This window comes from Trachypithecus francoisi, unplaced genomic scaffold, assembly GCF_009764315.1.
Source record: "Trachypithecus francoisi isolate TF-2019V2 unplaced genomic scaffold, Tfra_2.0 Lachesis_group0, whole genome shotgun sequence".
Classification (NCBI taxonomy): Eukaryota; Metazoa; Chordata; class Mammalia; order Primates; family Cercopithecidae; genus Trachypithecus; species Trachypithecus francoisi.
Genome location: NW_022681453.1, coordinates 461809 through 479872, shown reverse-complemented (window position 1 = coordinate 479872; position 18064 = coordinate 461809). Strand labels below are relative to the sequence as shown.

Here is an 18064-nt window from a genome sequence, read left to right as displayed (position 1 = left end):
TTGTCAAAGACCAGATGACTGTAGATGTGTGGTATTATTTCTGAGGGCTCTGTTCTGTTCCATTGGTCTATATCTCTGTTGTGGTACCAGTACCATGTTCTTTTGGTTACTGTAGCCTTGTAGTATAGTTTGAAGTCAGGTAGCGTGATGCTTCAAGCTTTGTTCTTTTGACTTAGGATTGTCTTGGCAATGCAGGCTCTTTTTTGGTTCCATATGAACTTTAAAGCAGTTTTTTCCAATTCTGTGAAGAAAGTCATTGGTAGCTTGATGGGAATGCCATTGAATCTATAAATTACCTTGTGCAGTATGGCCATTTTCACGATATTGATTCTTCCTATCCATGAGCATGGTATATTCTTCCATTTGTTTGTGCCCTTTTTTATTTCACTGAGCAGTGGTTTGTAGTTCTCCTTGAAGAGGTCCTTTACATCCCTTGTAAGTTGGATTCTTAGGTTTTATTCTCTTTGACGCAATTGTGAATGGAAGTTCATTCCTGATTTGGCTCTCTGTTTGTCTGTTACTGGTGTATAAGAATGCTTGTGATTTTTAATTCACCAAAATATTAACCCTGGATAGCCCTTTGGAGGATGTACATTTTTTTAATTTGTGCATTTATATGTCAATATTTTGCAAAATGAAATAATATTATTTAAAATTAATACATGTAATATTATTGGAAGAGATAGAACTTTTATGTCATTTTGGTACATCATTGTACTATTGATATTTTTCTACAATTTTAACAGCAATTATTCAATATATCATTGTAGGAGTAAACATTAAAACCTGGCTAGTTTCAAAGCATAAGTCCATATCAATAATAATTTACATTTGAAAACTATAAAACATTCTGTATATACCTAGATCTCAGAATATCAATGGAATAAGTCTGCATTTCCCTAGACATTGAAAGAGAACTTGTGTAGAATTTTAACTTTCTTCTCTAAAACTATATATATATATATATACACACACACACACATATCAAGCCTACAGATGAGAACCTAAACACACACACGTTGTTTAGAATTAGTTGAGTGTATTATGAGCTTTTACAAATACAAAATATTGATTTTCTGATTATCTTTTAGAGAATCTGAAGATATGGCAATATATAGCTTTCTGATTTTTGTAGGACCCTGATGACTGATGGTATCTGCTTTATTTTTCATCATAGAACCCAGCTTTCTGAGCTTAGGTTATCTGCCAAAACCTTTTTGGTATTTATACTTAAAAAACGATGTTGACCAAAATATCATGCAGTAGTGGTATGCCTTTAAAAAAAACAGATTTTTACATAATCAAGTTTAGGAAAATAAGAGGTTACATGACTTCTAATTTTTAAAACATTATATTTGTATTTATGTATTCCTTGAAGCAGAAGTGACTTATTTGTTTTTAAGGTATCTAGCAAGATAGCAAATTAAAGGACAATGAAGTGAGAGTTTATTTTAATTTAAAAATGAAAGGTATGTAAGGAGACAATCTATATGTTCTTTGGTACTGACAAAATTAGAGGTCGGGCGCGGTGGCTCACGCCTGTAATACCACCACTTTGGGAAGCTGAGGCAGGTGGATCACAAGGTCAGGAGATCGAGATCATCCTGGCTAACACAGTGAAACCCTGTCTCTACTAAAAATACAAAAAAATAGCAGGGCATGGTGGCGGGCGCTTTTAGTCCCAGCTACTAGGGAGGCTGAGGCAGGAGAATGGCGTGAACCCAGGAGGCACAGCTTGCAGTGAGCCGAGACTGCACCTCTGCATTCCAGCCTGGTGGACAGAGTGAGACTCCATCAAACAAACAACAACAACAACAAAAATAGAGGTTACAATTAAACGTTGAAATGTTTCTTTGCAGAATACTTGAATGTGCATCATAACAAAGTTTGCATTACATTTGCCAGCACAGATTATTTTATTCATGCTGTAAGTAGATGAATTAGTAATATTAAGTTTATATATGACATACTTTTCCCAAGCCTTTATGTGTAAATTGTTGGAGTAATTTCCAGTGTGATTTTCTTTGATAGAAGGGAAGATAGTGCTTTTCTACGAGGTGTATGAAGTGATTCAGATAAGAAAAAATTCAGGGACTTGTGAGAATATTTCAACTTGAAGCAGGCTAACATCCTTTGCCTTAGTCTTTAACTTTGTCTTTCCAAGTCTCACTGCATGAATTCCTCCCTGATGGACAACATGCATATTCATCTCATTGTGTAGACGTTTAAGACATGCTAAAGCCATTCATCTTCTCTGAATGCCTGAACGATTATAAGCACAGACATTTTGTGTTCAACAGGATTACATCCGAAAGATTGGTTGAGTACACATATTTTTCATTGTCAGATCTGTACATGGAATCCTTCATATGGAATACAGTATGCTGTCTTCAGCCACTGCATTCAATCAAACAGAGAGTTAGTACCTGAACTACATTTTACTGCACCCCCCCACCACTCCTACAGAATTGTTTTTGTGAATTCTTCATCAGTCAATATTGGAGAAAAAGCTATGACAAATGCACAGGAAGCAAAACCTTATCACAGTTGTTTTAAGACAATGCCATCAAGGACTTTATTATAGCAAACACTGTCTGAGTGGATTCATTCTTGTTCCTCCAAAAACATATTTAATTTTATGATCACTGTGAAATGTGTAAATGAGTAGACTAACATCTTCTTACAGGAGTTTTTAACAAACTTTGAGACAATTTTGTAGTCCATGGAAGTAAGAAGGTAATTGTTACGAATATATTCAATTTTATTACTAATTTCTGTCCCTACCCTAGCTTTCCTTTTTTAAATATTTTAGACATACAAATATATATATAGAGAGAGAGACATGTATTTTAATAAATCATTCAAATACATCTATAATAAAAACTTTATATATTCTTTAACTTTCTTTCTGGTATAACGTGTGTAAATAGCAAACAAATGCATACATAATGTAAATCTTACCAAGATCACATGAGATTTTGTGTGTGTTTCACAGTAATGTTAAAAGGAAAAAGCCAGTGTGTCTCCTGTGCAATTCTAAATAACTTCACAATCCATATATCAAAATAAGTCGTATGATAGCCACAACTTTTTAGATAAACTTTCCTTGTATCGATCCTTCAATTTTTGCATAGTATTTTTAATTTGTTGAATAAAATCCTTTGATTTAGTATAAAAGAAAACATTTATTCCTTGTACTTGTAGCATCGATGGAGAATCAAATAAATAAAAATTTAGCAAAATCAACTCATTTTAAATACATGTTATAATAAAAAACATATATTAATAATGGCTGTTCTTTTCCGTATGAAATTGCATTGCTAGATTTAAAATTTATGATTTATTTTCTTTAGCTTCTTGGGAACTCTAGTTTTCTATTTTAACTCCCTTCTTTCTGTCTTCAAATTCTCCCCTAAACCTGAAACTGCTAAATAGTTCCTTAACTTTAGACCTAAATGCCCACATCCTAGATAGTAATCTATCCTCCATCTAGTCACGGATACCTCAGAACCAGTTTGTTCTAAACTGAATTCATCATTCTACCACTCATCACTTATTCAACATCACCCCCACTCTGATAAAGTATCTCCTGCCAATTTCATGCCATATCTCAGAACGACACTGTTTCCAGTTTCTCAAGCCAGAAACCGTAATTCTCTCTTAATCCATCTTCTAACTCAACAGCCTCATTTTCAATTATTCATTGAATACTGAGAAGTCAAACTTTGAAATACTTATTGAGTCTATAATCTTCTTTCCAACATGATTATTTATCCTCTGAATCAGGCAGCAGTTTCCCAGTTAATACCCCTGCCTCCAATCTTGTCTTTCCTCAATATATTCACACTGCAAAATGCAAGTTCTACAATGCAATTAAACATTTCATTGCCTTCTGGATAAAATCCAACATCATGGCATGACCAATAAGTTTCCTTATCTCCTTACATATTACCTTACTTTCAAAATATTGGAATTGCCTTCCGTTTCCATGAGGTATTGGACACTCGCCAGAAAAATCTTCATAAAACCTTACATTATCAAGTTATATTGTTATTACCTGTGCTAAAGTTTGTACTCCTGGCTTTCAAATCTTATAGCTTTCTACAAAAGTAATTCATCAATTCTTTCATTTTCCTGTGGCATTATAAGTGACCTTTTAATTCTATTGATCTACTCAGTGGCCTCCAAATTCTGGCATGTACAATTCCTCTCTCTTTAACTTCTCTATGGCTTTAACTTTGCCTAGAATTTGTTATATATTTTATCTCTATTTTTATTTATAGATTCATATACTCACAGACTAATCCATTCCTCTGTTATTTCCACAGCTCTATACACTAAGATTATGCAGATTTTATTATTTTCTCTTCAAGGGTTTCTGAAAAGTAAATGATTTGCTTTAATGCGACCCCCAGAGCAAATGCCAGAGAAAAGGCAAGTAGGCAAGGCAAAAAAAAAACTTTATTTACAAACCAATGTGAGGGAGGGGCGAGGTTCACCAGCCTCCGGCGGTGGAGGCCGACGAAGTCGCTCCGGCATTCTTGGGCGAGGCTCCTGGGTCCCGCGTACGACGAGGGGCCAAGGAAGTTTGCTCCGGCGCTCTCGGGTGAGGTTTCTGGGTCCCGCGCAGGAGGAGGGGCTGAGGAAGTTTGCACCAGCGTTCTCGGACGAGGTTTCTGGGTCCCGCACAGGAGGAGGGGCCGAGGAAGTTTGCACCGGCGTTCTTGGACGAGGTTCCTGGGTCCCGCGCAGGAGGAGGGGCCGAGGAAGTTCGCACTGGCACTCTCGGACGAGGTTCCTGGGTCCCGCACACGAGGAGGGGCCCAGGAAGTTCGCACCGCGTGCCCGCCGGGAGTGGCTTTTATGTCCTGGGCCAGGGAGTGGGAGGGCAGTGGGTGGGACATAGGCGGGTCGGGGGGGGTCGGTAGGCGTGGCTAGGAGGGTTCCGGTTTCTCTCCGTCGGAGGTCGGGTTGCGCCTGCGCAGTCGACCCGTGTCCTTCCCGGGCGTGGGAAAGCTGATGGTGAATAACCCAGAACTGCGCCATCTTGCCTCTGTTTGTCCAAACAGTCCAACCTTTTATTGATAATAGTGATAAGGTGAGGTGTGGTCTGTCTGGCTACTTCCTGCTGTTAAGGGACGTCGTTAAGGTTGGGGTCTATGGTTGGTATTTGGACGTATGGATGAAGAAGCATCTGGTTGAAGGTGATGCACGTGATCTCTTGAACTTTGGCTCGGAGAAATATGATTAAAACAGGAGCAAGACATAAGACAAAACAGAGGATTAGTATGGGAATTAGGAACGGGAGCATCTGCTGTATTATGGGCAGCAGCCATATCGGTGATCCGGGGGTGAAGGGAGTATTGTAGGTTTTTAATTCTGCTTTAATCATGTTTAGGGTTTGGATGTTAGTGTCTACTAGGCCTGACTCGTTTACATAATAGCAGCATTCTTCTCCTAAGAAGAGACATGTTCCTCCTTTCTCGGCAGTAAGTAAATCTAATGTTCACCTATTTTGTGCTGCTACCTGGGCCACTGAGGTAATTTAACGCTGCAGAGAGGCCAGGCTTTCAGCTGAAGCCTCTATGGCCTCTCGGATTTGAGCTGCTACAGATCGGGTAGACTATACCTAGCGGGCAAGTGCCCCAGTTCCAAGCCCTGACGCCACTAAGGAGGCAGCCAGGGAGACTCTGATGACTAGGGGAAGGAAGACAGCCATTTTTGGAGATAATTAAAAGGAGGGTTAAATTGTACGACGAGTTCAGCTACTTCTGCTTTACTATATAAGGTTAAACTAGGTACTAGGGACACTGGGACACAAAGGGATTGACCAATGGATGTGTGATTAAGGACCTTGAAGAGAGTTTTGTTGCACCAGAAATAACCTCCGATGGGAGCCGTGTGGGTCTTAGTGGTGGCTGGGTATAGTTACACCAGGAGGTGTTTGGGGTAGAGTAGCAGAAAGGAAGGATTGGACTTTCTGGGCTTTGGTATAGTGGGACTTGGAGTAAGAATGGTTTTTGGAGGTGCCTATGGAGTTAGTTGTAGCCTTGAAAGCAGTAGGTAAAGGGACTGCCACTAAGGGGGCTCTTTCAAGGGCTGCACAGAGGAAACAGTGGGAGAGATTTGTTAGGTTGGCTGCCCATGTTAGGTTTAACCCTTGACGGACTAGTTTTAACCATCAGAAGGGGTCCTTATTGGAGGATTGTAATTGATCTTGTAAGGCCTGTTCTTGTGCTTGTATGGCTAAGGTTAAATTCTGTAGGGCTTGTATGTTTTGAGGAAGGGATTTTTGCTGGACAAGTATTCTTTTTATCAGGAGAGTAGCCATGGGATATGAACTAAGGATTGTGTAGCCTGTGTAGAGTCCACCTTTGACTCCGTCTGCCCATCAGGGGTCCCATGGGTCTTTGATATTTAATTGGTATTGAAGGGGGGTTCGTTGATTCGCAATGGTGAAGAGAGCAGTGGGTTTCGTCTGTCTCAAGGTTGCATAATGGATCTTACAATAAATATAAGGGCATCCTAGGTTCTTTTGTTTCCAGTAAGTCTTACAATTGTAATGTGTCTGATCGTGCAGGAAGCAGAGAGCCTTAGCTCCAGCTGCACTGCAACACGATAGGGTGAAATTTATAGTAAGATGGGGTTGGCAGCATGAAGGGGGGCAGTCAGCAGTGCCTTGTAGCTGTGAGTGCTGTTTATTTTTGTGTGACCAAGTTTCAACTATAGAGAATCTCCACATGAAAGTTGGGTTAGTAACAGAGATTGAAATGCAAGAAAAAGCTAGTAATGTAAGTATGAAATAGTACTTCATCTTCAGTGTAGTCACAGGGTACACCCTGTCACTGAAGATGTTCTATAAAGGTAAGCAGGAGAACCACTGTGATGGGCTATTATCTGGAGGCAAGTAGGGATCCAGGGTAAGATATTGGAATTCTGTTATGTTTATATAGAGTATGGCGAGAAATCGGGATAAGCGCAAGGGGTTAGGGAACGTGTGGTGGTTGAGAGAGTTTGGTGAATTTGAGATGGGTAGGGGTAAGTCTAGTAGATGTCCACTGATTGTCTTCTGAGGGGGCCTTTTTTAATTGTGATATATGGACCCAGTGCATGTGTCCTAGAAGTTTGGCTGCTGTGTATGTGGATAGGAGGACAGTATAGGGGCCTTTCCACCTAGGCTGAAGATCTTTGGCTTGGATATCTTTTAAGTATACTTGGTCTCCTGGGCTGAGAGAGAGATGTGGGCTATAGGTGTCTGTTGGGGAGGGGTATGCTAGTTCTGCATGTTGTCTCAGGAGTTGTCTCAAGAGGGTGAGGTATGGGAGATAAGTTGCCAGTGGGGAAGAAAAGGTGGGTAACTGCTGGAGGGTGAGAGGCTGGCCGTAAACTAATTCAAATGGACTGAGGCCTGTTGGACTCCGTGGGGCTGCTCACAGCCGGGTTAGGGCCAGGGGAAGGAGAGTTACCCACGATTGTCGAGTCTCGAGGGAGAGTTTGGTGAGTTGCTGCTTAATGAGCCCGTTGGCCTTCTCTACTCTACTTTACCAGAAGACTGAAGTCTATAAGGGATGTGGAGTTTCCAGGTGATGTGTAGGAGGGCTGCCACCTGTTGGACTACCTTGGAGATGAATGCTGGGCCGTTGTCAGACTGAAGAGTGAGCGGGAGGCCAAACCTAGGAATAATGTGTTCAGTGAGTATGGAGGCAACTATATTGGCGGTTTCTCCTGTAGTAGGATAGGCTTCTATCCATCCTGAAAAAGTATCAACGAGGGTTGAGATATTTGAATTTTTTATGTCCTTGGCATGTGGGTAAAGTCAATTTGCCAATCTTCGCCTGGTTGGTGCCCTCTGAGTTGATGGCTCGGATGGGGGTTGCACAATGTGCCTTGAGGGTTTGACTTGAGATGTGGAACACTGTCGGTTGATTATAATTAGGTATTTCATGAGTGTGGGGCAGTGAATGAGGGGGCTTAGGAGGTTATATAAAGCTTTGGGTCCTATGTGTAGGGAATTATATATGTCTTTTAGAATGGTGTGGAGTTGAGTTTCAGGAATAACTAATTTATTATTGAGGTAAGTCCAATTGTCTGCGGCTAGTTTGGCTGTTGGATCTTGTAATAGTTTGGTCTTTTCCTCTTGGGTATAAGTAGGGGTATATTGAGGAGAGAGAAAACAAATAGAGGGAAGCATGGGAGTGGAGAATCCGGCTACCGACTTGGCAGTGGTGTCGGCAAAGTTATTGCCAGCCGCCACCGAGTTAGATGGAGTCTGATGACCTTTACAGTGTATGATGGCTGCTCTGGAAGGTGCTGATAAAGCGTCTAGCAGTTTGAGTATCTGTTTTTTGTTGACTATAGGGGTACTACTGGTGGTTAGGAACCCTCTCTCTTTCCAGATGACAGAGTGGGTGTATGCAATCAAGAAGGCATACTTGGAGTCTGTGTATATGTTTATCGTTTCTCCTCTGGATAGGAGGAGAGCCCTGGTTAGTGCGATAAGTTCTGCCTGCTGTGATGTTGTTCCTTGTGGTAAAGGCTTAGCTTCTAGGACAGCAGAAGATGTAACTACCGCGTATCCTGCCTGTCTGTTTCCTAGAGAATTTATAAAAGAACTGCCATCTACAAATAGGGTTAACTATGAGCCTTCCAATGGCTGGTCATGTAAATGTAAGTGACTAGGTGGTTGGGCCTCTAAAAGTTCTGGACAGGAGTGTTCAGTACTAGGTTGCTTGAGAGGGTCAGGAAGTAGGGTTGCTGGATTCAGAGAGAAACAGACTCTTAGGGCAATGGTGGAGTCCTCTATGAATAGGAGGTGAAAGAGTTGGAGTCTGGACGGGGTTAGATGGCTAATACTTCTGTGGGCAATAAGATCTTGAAGGCGGTGAGTAGAGAAGACTGTTAGGCTACCACCCCTAATAAGTTTCTTTGCTTCTTGGGTTAGACAGGCTGCTGCTGCCAGGGCCCGAAGACAGGGCTGCCACCCTTGTACGGTGGGGTCTAATTGTTTAGATAGATATGCCATGCGGCGGTAGGTGGCACCTATAGATTGGGCTAAAAGACCCACTGCAACTTTTTGTCTTTCATCTGTGAAAAGCTGGAAGGGGTGTTGGAAGTCTGGGAGTGAGAGAGTAGGATGTGAGAGAAGGCAGTTTTTCAGGTGAGTGAAATGTTTATAGATTAACTTTGGGTTAGACAAAGGTCCTTGGGGAGTCTCCTTGACAGCTGCATATAGAGGCTTAGCCAAGATTCTGAAATTAGGAATCCAGTGTCTGAAAAATCCTATGAGGTCCAGGAAGGATTGAATTTTCTTAGCGTCTTGAGGAGGAGAAAGATTTTGTATTAGAGTTAAGCAGTCTGTAGTAAGTGAGTGCATCGTAGGAGTGATCTCAACACCTAAATATATGACACATTGTTGTGCGAGTTGAGTTTTGTGTTTGGATATTCGGTAACCTTTGGATCCTAGATGATTAAGGAGGATCACAGTGTCTAAAAGAGAGTTCTGTCCCGTGAGACTACAGAGTAAAAGGTCATCTACATATTGGAGAATTTTACTATTGGTAAGAGGACAGGAGGCTAAGTCTTTTGCTAGGGCCTGCCCAAAGAAATGGGGGCTGTCTCGGAACCCTTGGGGAAGCACTGTCCATGTCAGTTGGGTGGAGGTATGGGTGTCTGGGTCTTCCCATGTAAAAGCAAAAAGAAACTGATAATCTGGGTGCAGGGGAATAGTGAAAATGCATCTTTTAGATCCAGTACAGTAAAGTGTGTTGTATTAGGTGGAATGAGAGAAAGAGGGTATAGGGGTTGGGAACTACCAGATGGGTGGGACAAACAGCTTCGTTGATAAGACGAAGATCCTGCACTAACTGAAAAGTTCCATCTGCCTTCTTTACAGGTAGGATTGGGTGGGTTACAGGGAGAATGAATGGGGATGAGGATGTGTTGGCTGAGTAACCTAGTAATGATGGTTTTAGTCCTCGTAAGTGCTGTGGAGAGAGAGAGAACTGTGGGCGGTTGGAAACTGAGATGGTTTCTTAAGTTTTATAAGTATTGGTGGATGATGGTCCGCCATGACAGGAGTGGAGGTGTCCCACACTTGGGGGTCGATAGGAATGGGGAAATTGGGAAGGGTTAGTAGGATGTTGGAGTCATTGAGTTAGTCAATACTTGAAGCAGATGGCGGGTAGGAAGGGGGGCGCTAGTAGGGATGGAGATACAGGCTTTCAGTTGACTTAAAACATCTCAGCCCAGTAGGGGAGTGGGGCATGAGGTGATAATGAGGAACGAGTGGGTAAAATAGTTGTTGGCCAGGCAGCAATTAAGGGGTGGGGTTTTTCGAGGGCTGGACAGGGAGCCATTGACTCCTACAACAGAAATATTGGAGGGAAGGCTAGGCCCTTTGAAAGACGGCAAAACAGAGTAGGTAGCCCCGCTGTCGATTAAAAAATTAATTGTCTTATCCTCTACCAGGAGAGTTACCCGCAGCTCAGCGAGGGTGACGGGGGTCCCCGAGTCCCAGCATCTTCAGTCGTCATCCAGATGTAAGAGCTGGAAGGAGCTCCTAGGGTCCTGAGAAGGGACATCACGTTGAGGAGCCATGCCCGTTCTCAGGGTGGGACAGTCAGACTTCCAGTGCCCTTCTTCACGGCATGCTGGACAAGGAGCTGTTGGCAGACAAGGGTTAGGACATTTTTTAGCCCAGTGTCCAGCTCCTCCGCACTTGTAGCACGGTCGCACTGGCTCAGACGGTTGGGGACTCTGGGGACATCTATTAGCCCAATGCCCTGGGTTACCGCATTTATAGCAAGCCCCTTTTATTGTCTTTGAGCCTCCGGGGGTTTTGCTCTCCAGTTTTGGGCTATGGCTAGGCTGCAAAGCAGCAACTAAGGCTTGAGTCTGGAGCTGTACCTTCTGCTTTAGGTGGGTCTGTCGTTGGGCCTCAGCCATTTCCTCCCTTGAATTATAGACCTTGAAGGCCGACTTGACTAGGTCTTGAATAGGAGTTTGAGGTCCATCCTCTGCCTTTTGGAGTTTTTTCCGAATATCCGAGGCCGATTGTGAAATAAAATATGATGCTAGAATAGTGGCCCCGGCTGGGGAAGCTGGGTCTAACTGAGTGTATTGAATTAAAGCCTCAGTTAGCCTGTTTAAAAATGTGGCCGGGTTTTCATCTGGACCTTGAATAATTTCTTTTAGTTTATTGAAATTTACTACCTTATTTGAGGCCGCCTGCATACCAGCCACAAGACATTGAGTCATCATATCTCGTCTTCGGCGGCCTGGCTGGCCTACTTGATAGTTCCAGTCTGGGACTATAGAGGCGACTGCTTGTTCCCCTAGTGGGAACTCAGGGTCTGTTAAGTGTAATTGGTTGGCATGCTGCCTGGTGGCCACTAGGAGGCGCTCTTGCTCCTCAGGGTTTAGAGTAGAGGTAAGAATAACCTGGAGATCATGCCAGGTTAAATCGTAGGCCTGGCAAAGGTATCTAAATTCTTTGGTATAAATTGTGGGGTTGGCAGAAAAATCTCCTAAGCGTTTCTCAATCTTTGAAAGATCTGCTAGTGAGAAGGGAACATGAACTCTAACTACGCCCTCTGCTCCGGCCACCTCACACAAGGGTGCTAAGACTACGGGGGGGGGGGGTGTTGGATAGGGTGGGAGTAGGAGCGGGTGCAGTTAGGCAATCTTTAGAGCAGGTATGGGCAGAGATAGGCGAGCTAAGATGACCAGGCGGAAGTGCCGAGGGGTCGGAGGGAATTGTAGCCTCAACAATGGTGGGAGGGTCTGAGGAGGGAGGCGGAATAACCACCAGAGCGGGAGGGGGAGGTGGAGCTGAAAGAGGAGGTGGGTCTGAAGTGGGAGGGGGAGGTGGAGTATACGGCAGGAGTGGAAGGGAGGGAGGGGAAGTAAGGTCTTCGGGCAACTCAGACAGGAAAGATGACTCCTCTTTTTTGAACTCTGTTAGGCCTGCGTCCCTAGCCAACATGACTTGAGCCAAGGAACACTGGCCACACAGGTCCAGACGAGAACGCAAGGCCCAAAATCCTTGTATATAATTAATTTCGGACCACTTGCCTAAGCGTGACAAAAACTACTGAGGTCGGTAAAATGTTATGGTCCAGAGTGCCCAGGCGGCCATTGAGACTGATTGTCTAATTTATATTGTGGCCACGCCACAGTGGAGAGGAACACCAGTCGCTTTCGCCTGAGATCTTGTTCTAATTGCAAAGTTTTGAGGTTTTTTAGAAGACACCCTAAAGGGGAGTCTCTAGGTATTTTGGATTGGGGGTTTCCCATTGCCTTCCTCTTGCCAATAGGCGGAAATGGAAACCGAACTCTACCTGGCTACAAAGCGTCCTTTGAAGCCACTAGAGACCGGTGAGAGGCTCCTGGAGCCGGAATGGAGATTACCTCCAGGCGGACGTCTCCGTCCTGGACGGGTTTCCCACGGAACGGAATGGAGTTCCTTTGGGCAGATGTCTCTGCCTTTGGGAACTTTCCTGGGTCACCTGGTGACCGGAAAAAAAGCCTTGGGCCTGCGCAGGACTTCTGGCCAAGGGATATGAGAGGGAGGCAGAAGGTACTCACCCCTAGGAGACTTAGAGGTGGGGAAAGCGATGTCCAGGTCCTGGTCCGTCTGGGGCGTGGAAGGAGGAGGCTCCTCGGACCTTGGGGGCCCTGAGGAGGGGTCTCCTCCCGGGATTCGGCACCAGCTGATTTGCTTTAATGCGACCTCCAGAGCAAATGCCAGAGAAAAGGCAAGTAGGCAAGGCAAAAAAAAACTTTATTTACAAACCAATGTGAGGGAGGGGCGAGGTTCACCGGCCTCCGGCAGTGGAGGCCGATGAAGTCACTCCCGGCGTTCTCAGGGGAGGCTCCTGGGTCCCGTGCAGGAGGAGGGGCCGAGGAAGTTCGCTCCGGCGCTCTCGGGCGAGGTTCCCCGGTCCCGCGCAGGAGGAGGGTCCGAGGAAGTTCGCACCGGCGTTCTCGGATGAGGTTCCTGGGTCCCGCGTATGAGGAGGGGCCCAGGAAGTTCGCTCTGGCACTCTCAGGTGAGGTTCCTGGGTCCCGCGCAGGAGGAGGGACCGAGGAAGTTCGCACGGGCATTCTCAGACGAGGTTCCTGGGTCCCGCCCACGAGGAGGGGCCCAGGAAGTTCGCTCCCGCGCTCTCGGGCGAGGTTCCTGGGTCCTGCGCAGGAAGAGGGGCCGAGGAAGTTCTCACCGGCGTTCTCGGAAGAGGTTCCTGGGTCCCACGTATGAGGAGGGGCCCAGGAAGTTAGCTCCGGCACTCTCCGGCAAGGTTCCCGGGTCCCGGGTACCAGGAGGGGCCAAGGAAGTTCCCACTGCGCGCCCGCTGGGAGCGGCTTTTATGTCCTGGGCCCGGGAGTGGGAGGGCAGTGGGCGGGACATAGGCTGGTCCCGAGGGAGTCGGTAGGCGTGGCTAGGCGGGTTCCGGTTTCTCTCCGTTGGAGGTCGGGTTGTGCCTGCGCAGTCCAACTGTGTCCTTCCCAGGCGCGGGAAAGTTGACGGTGAAGAACCCGGAACTGCGCCATCTTGCCTCTGTTTGTCCAAACAGTAAACAAAAACAACTATCTCAATTCTTGTCCTTTAATTGGAGGCAGACACCTCTGCATTCAGAATAGCACATGACAAGTTTGGTGAGTGTGTGTTTGTCTACAAGCTATAATTTGCATGACAATGAAACAGACCTTTTGAGCAACTATGAATCTGTTTTCTTTATAAAGCTATTTAAGTCTCCTCCAGTCATAACCTCTTCCCCATTTCTTCTTTAAATCTATGAAATAGGTATGTTTACTACTTACTGCCAATATATACACTTTCATATCAATCATACTATATTTTAAAATAACTTTCATTTTCACTTGATATCTCTCTCTCTGTATCTCTGTCTGTCTTTCTCTGTCTCTGTCTCTGTCTCTCTCTCTCTCTCTCTCTCTCTGTCTCCTCCCCACCACACTTTCTCTCTCAAAACTAACAACAACTTGAGAATAATGTATGTTTCTTTACAGTTTGGCAGACTATAACCCACAATATCTTTGGAAAGAAATTTCTCTGAAATCTCAAGACCTATTTAAAATTATAAACACATCTGCTTTCTATTTTAAATTAAAATAGTATTGTTCTGATAAAATCAAGATATAAAGATATACAGCTTACTATTATTTGCTATTAGCAAAAGGAAGCAACCAAAATTTCTTAAATTTCTTATTTATGTTTTTAATCAATAGGTGATGTGGTTTCACTGAGTCTATCATATTTCTTCCAGGTATTTTTTCTCATCTGCCTAATTGTCAAAATGTTACACTGAAGTTTTACTAAATATGAGTATACAAACTGAAGCAATGTAAATGTTGCTGTAAAATCACAGTACATAGGTTTATATTTTGATCTTTTCCTTATGAAAGCAGCAAGACTTAGAGTCAGTGTAATCTACAGTGATAAAACTCATTTCAAAATAAACATCTAAGTCCATCTCATGCTTTTCATCATAAATAATACTTATAACTGATTTATGTATTTTATTTGTGATGATAATAGCATTTTTAATAAGAACCTTATTATTGTGATTTTGTGGAAAACTATTGACATAATTTGACATAATTTGATGATTTCAAGTTTAATGTGAATCATTAAAATAAATAATTCATTGTTATTAATCTGTGGTATTTCAAACTTCTTGTTTTCAATAGATCATGTTTCCACTTAAAGCATAAGCCAAATATTATTAAACCTTGAAAGATTAATATGAAATTTACCAAATCAACTAATCACACAAAGCAATATTTTATTTGGTAAAAATATTTTACCAAAAAATATTTACTGATAATTTTATATTTTATTCCCCTTTTGGCAGGGAGTGGAATGGAATTTAATATTAATTGAAGATTTATAATTATTTGTAAGGAATATATCTTTATTTATACAGAAATATTATATATATATTCGTTCTTGGCCAGGCACGATGGCTCACACCTGCAATCCCAGCACTTTGGAAGGCTGAGGCGGATGGATCACGAGGTCAGGAGATCGAGACCATCCTGGCTAACACGATGAAACCCCGTCTCTACTAAAAGTACAAAAAATTAGCCGGACGTGGTGGCAGGTGCCTGTAGTCCCAGCTACTGGGGAGGCTGAGGCAGGAGAATGGCATGAATCCAAGAGGCGGAGCTTTCAGTGAGCCGAGATCACCCCACTGCACTCCAGCCTGGGCAACAGTGCGTGACTCTGTCTCAAAAAAAAAAAAAAAGAAAAAGAAAAAGAAAAATATATATATATTCATTCTTAAACTATTACACTCATTTTTTAAAAAGTTTACTCACAAGCTTCTATTGAGTGATCAAAAATCTTAAATTGTCAAGTTTTTAGACCAACATTAGCTAGTCATATAAACAACATTAGATCAATTATCTGTTCTTCCTATAAAAACAGGCTGAGCATAGGTATAATTGTAGCATTGAAAATAACATAGATAACAAGAGCTATGGAACATTTCTTATTCAGAAAGCTAAAATTGTTTTTCCCCTACAACTCTTTGGAGATTATTACATAAGATCCTTAATATGTTGAACTATATGTTATTTCTATTAGCTTAATTATAGCATTTTCTGTATAAGATGAACTTTTCTAGGTTTTTTTTTTTTTTTTTTTCCCCTTGTGAGTTGCTTCATACTTAGGGAAATATTCTATTGTTAAAAAAGATAATCACCTCTTGGTGATATGAGACAATCATTTATATCTCCTGTTTTGATACCAGAATTAAGGTGATGCACAACTTATTTCATCCAAGTGAAGTTTCAACACAGAATTTTAATTGATGCTTGCAACTTTCACATTTTTACCTGATATAACCACTTGAACTAGCTACCTGTCCAATCCAGCCAGTGAAGGTTTATGAACCAAATCTGTTAACATCACTTAGTTATTGTACCCTTTGATTTTTCACAGTGAGAAGAAAATTAAAATAAGCAATTTTTGAAAGAAAATGGCTGTAAAATTCTAAAACCATCAAAAAGTTATGAAATCATATTTTTAGGAAGAAACTTTCTATAGGGTAAATAAAAAATAACAGCAAACCTAAACACACAATAGTAAATTCGCTAAAAAAAAACTACAAAAATTAACAGCAGCCAATAAAATAAAAGTGAATTGATGAGAAGAATGTAGTGCATAGTCTCAAACTAAGAGATAGCTGATGTAGCTATGTTAATGTTAAATCTATTAGAATTTAAAGTAAGAAACATTACCGGAGTTGAATGAGGCATTTCATACTCAAAAAATATTAATCTATCTGGGAATAAAATAAGAGAAAATCTAAATTTGTATGCTTTTGATAGCATAGCTGTAAAGTTTTCAAAATCTAAAATTGGGTTAATATATAAATATATAAGTAAACAAATGAATTCTCCTAATTTGAGATTTGATGCATTCTTCTCAGAAAAGCAAACAAAAAGTTAGAAAGGTTGGAGATTTGAAGAATAAGATTAGCAAATTGACTTAAATAGCATACATGGGACCATGTACAGCTGGATTATCAGTTATATAATCTCTTTAAGTGTACATACAACATTTCCTATGATTGACCATGCATTGGGTTTAAAGTTAAATAAAAAATGTCAAAGAAATAAGATCACACACAGTTTATGTATTTATTTATTTATTTTGAGATGGAGTCTTGCTCTGTTGCCCAGGCTGGAGTGCAGTGGCATGATCTCGGCTCATTGCAAGCTCCGTCTCCTGGGTTCACACCATTCTCTTGCCTCAGCCTCCTGAGTAGCTGGGATTACAGGCCTCCTCCATCACGCCCAGTTAATTTTTTTTGTATTTTTAGTAGAGACAGTTTCACCATGTTAGCCAAGATGGTCTCGATCTCCTGACCTTGTGATCTGCCCACCTTGGCCTCCCAAAGTGCTGGGATTACAGGCGTGAGCCACCGCTCCCGACCCACACAGTTTATTTTAAAGTCACAAGGTTTTGAATCAAGGTATAAATCAATAACAAATCTGAAGACTTTTGTGTATGGATTATACAAGCCAGAATGATTCCATTTAACTGCCAAATCAAATAAGAAACAATAGTAAAAACTATGTACAAGAATGTTTAAGCATCAGGCTGGCTTTTACAATAGTAAAAGTACTACATTTACAATAGTAAAAACTGTGTACAGGAATGTTTAAGCATCAGGTGACTCAAGCCTCACTGATACAGGTAACATCATCTATAGCTTGTGGCCCTGTACAACAGGCTTATCAGCATTTCTACCTGACACTGTCATTTTCCTATGGATTCAGAGAAGATAATGAAACTCCTGGAGCATAGTTAAAACCATTCATTGTTTGTCCCTCTCATGCATGATAGAATCTAATACACGTAACATTATCTAGAGTCCCTGAATAGTCTGTTTCCTTTCCTTTCCTTTCCTTTCCTTTCCTTTCCTTTCCTTTCCTTTCCTTTCCTTTCCTTCCTTCCTTCCTTCCTTCCTTCCTTCCTTCCATCTTCCAACAGTCTCGCTCTATCGCCAGGCTGGAGTGCAGCGGCATGATGACTCACTGCAACCACTGCCTCCCAGGTTCAAGTGATTCCCCTGCCTCAGCCTCCCAAGTAGCTGGGACTACAGGCAAGTGCCACCCTGCCTGGTTAGCTTTTTTAAATTTTAGTAGAGACGGGGTTTCACCATGTTGGCCAAGATGGTCTCGATCTCCTGACCTTGTGATCCACCTTCCTCGGCCTCCCAAATAGTTGGGATTACAGGCATGAGCCACCATAACCGGCCTCCCTCTTCTTTCTATGAACTCATCTACTCCCTCCTTTCCCCTCAAATTGTTTATAAGTGACACATCTTGTCTCCTTTCTCATTCTCAAATATTATAAATACACTTATTCCTTAGGTCTTTTACTCCTTCTATTCCCTGTGCTTGAAATTGTGTTCCCTCAAATGTTTGTTTGACTTACTTTCCTTATCCCTTTAGGTCTCTGCTCACATATCACAATATTAGTAGGAATTCCCTAATGACCCCCTATCAAATAGCACCTTTCCACGGGCACTTG

The 18064-nt window shown here is 42.3% G+C and overlaps 1 long non-coding RNA gene across 1 annotated transcript; it reads right to left on the bottom strand.

Moving 5' to 3' along the window:
• Nucleotides 1-4444: 4444 nt before the first annotated feature.
• On the bottom strand, nt 4445-10536 carry LOC117076272. Its single transcript, XR_004434301.1, has 3 exons — nt 10498-10536; nt 5214-5218; nt 4445-4639 (listed from the first exon to the last, which is right to left on the bottom strand). It is a non-coding gene; the product is annotated as an uncharacterized LOC117076272 (long non-coding RNA).
• Nucleotides 10537-18064: the final 7528 nt, after the last annotated feature.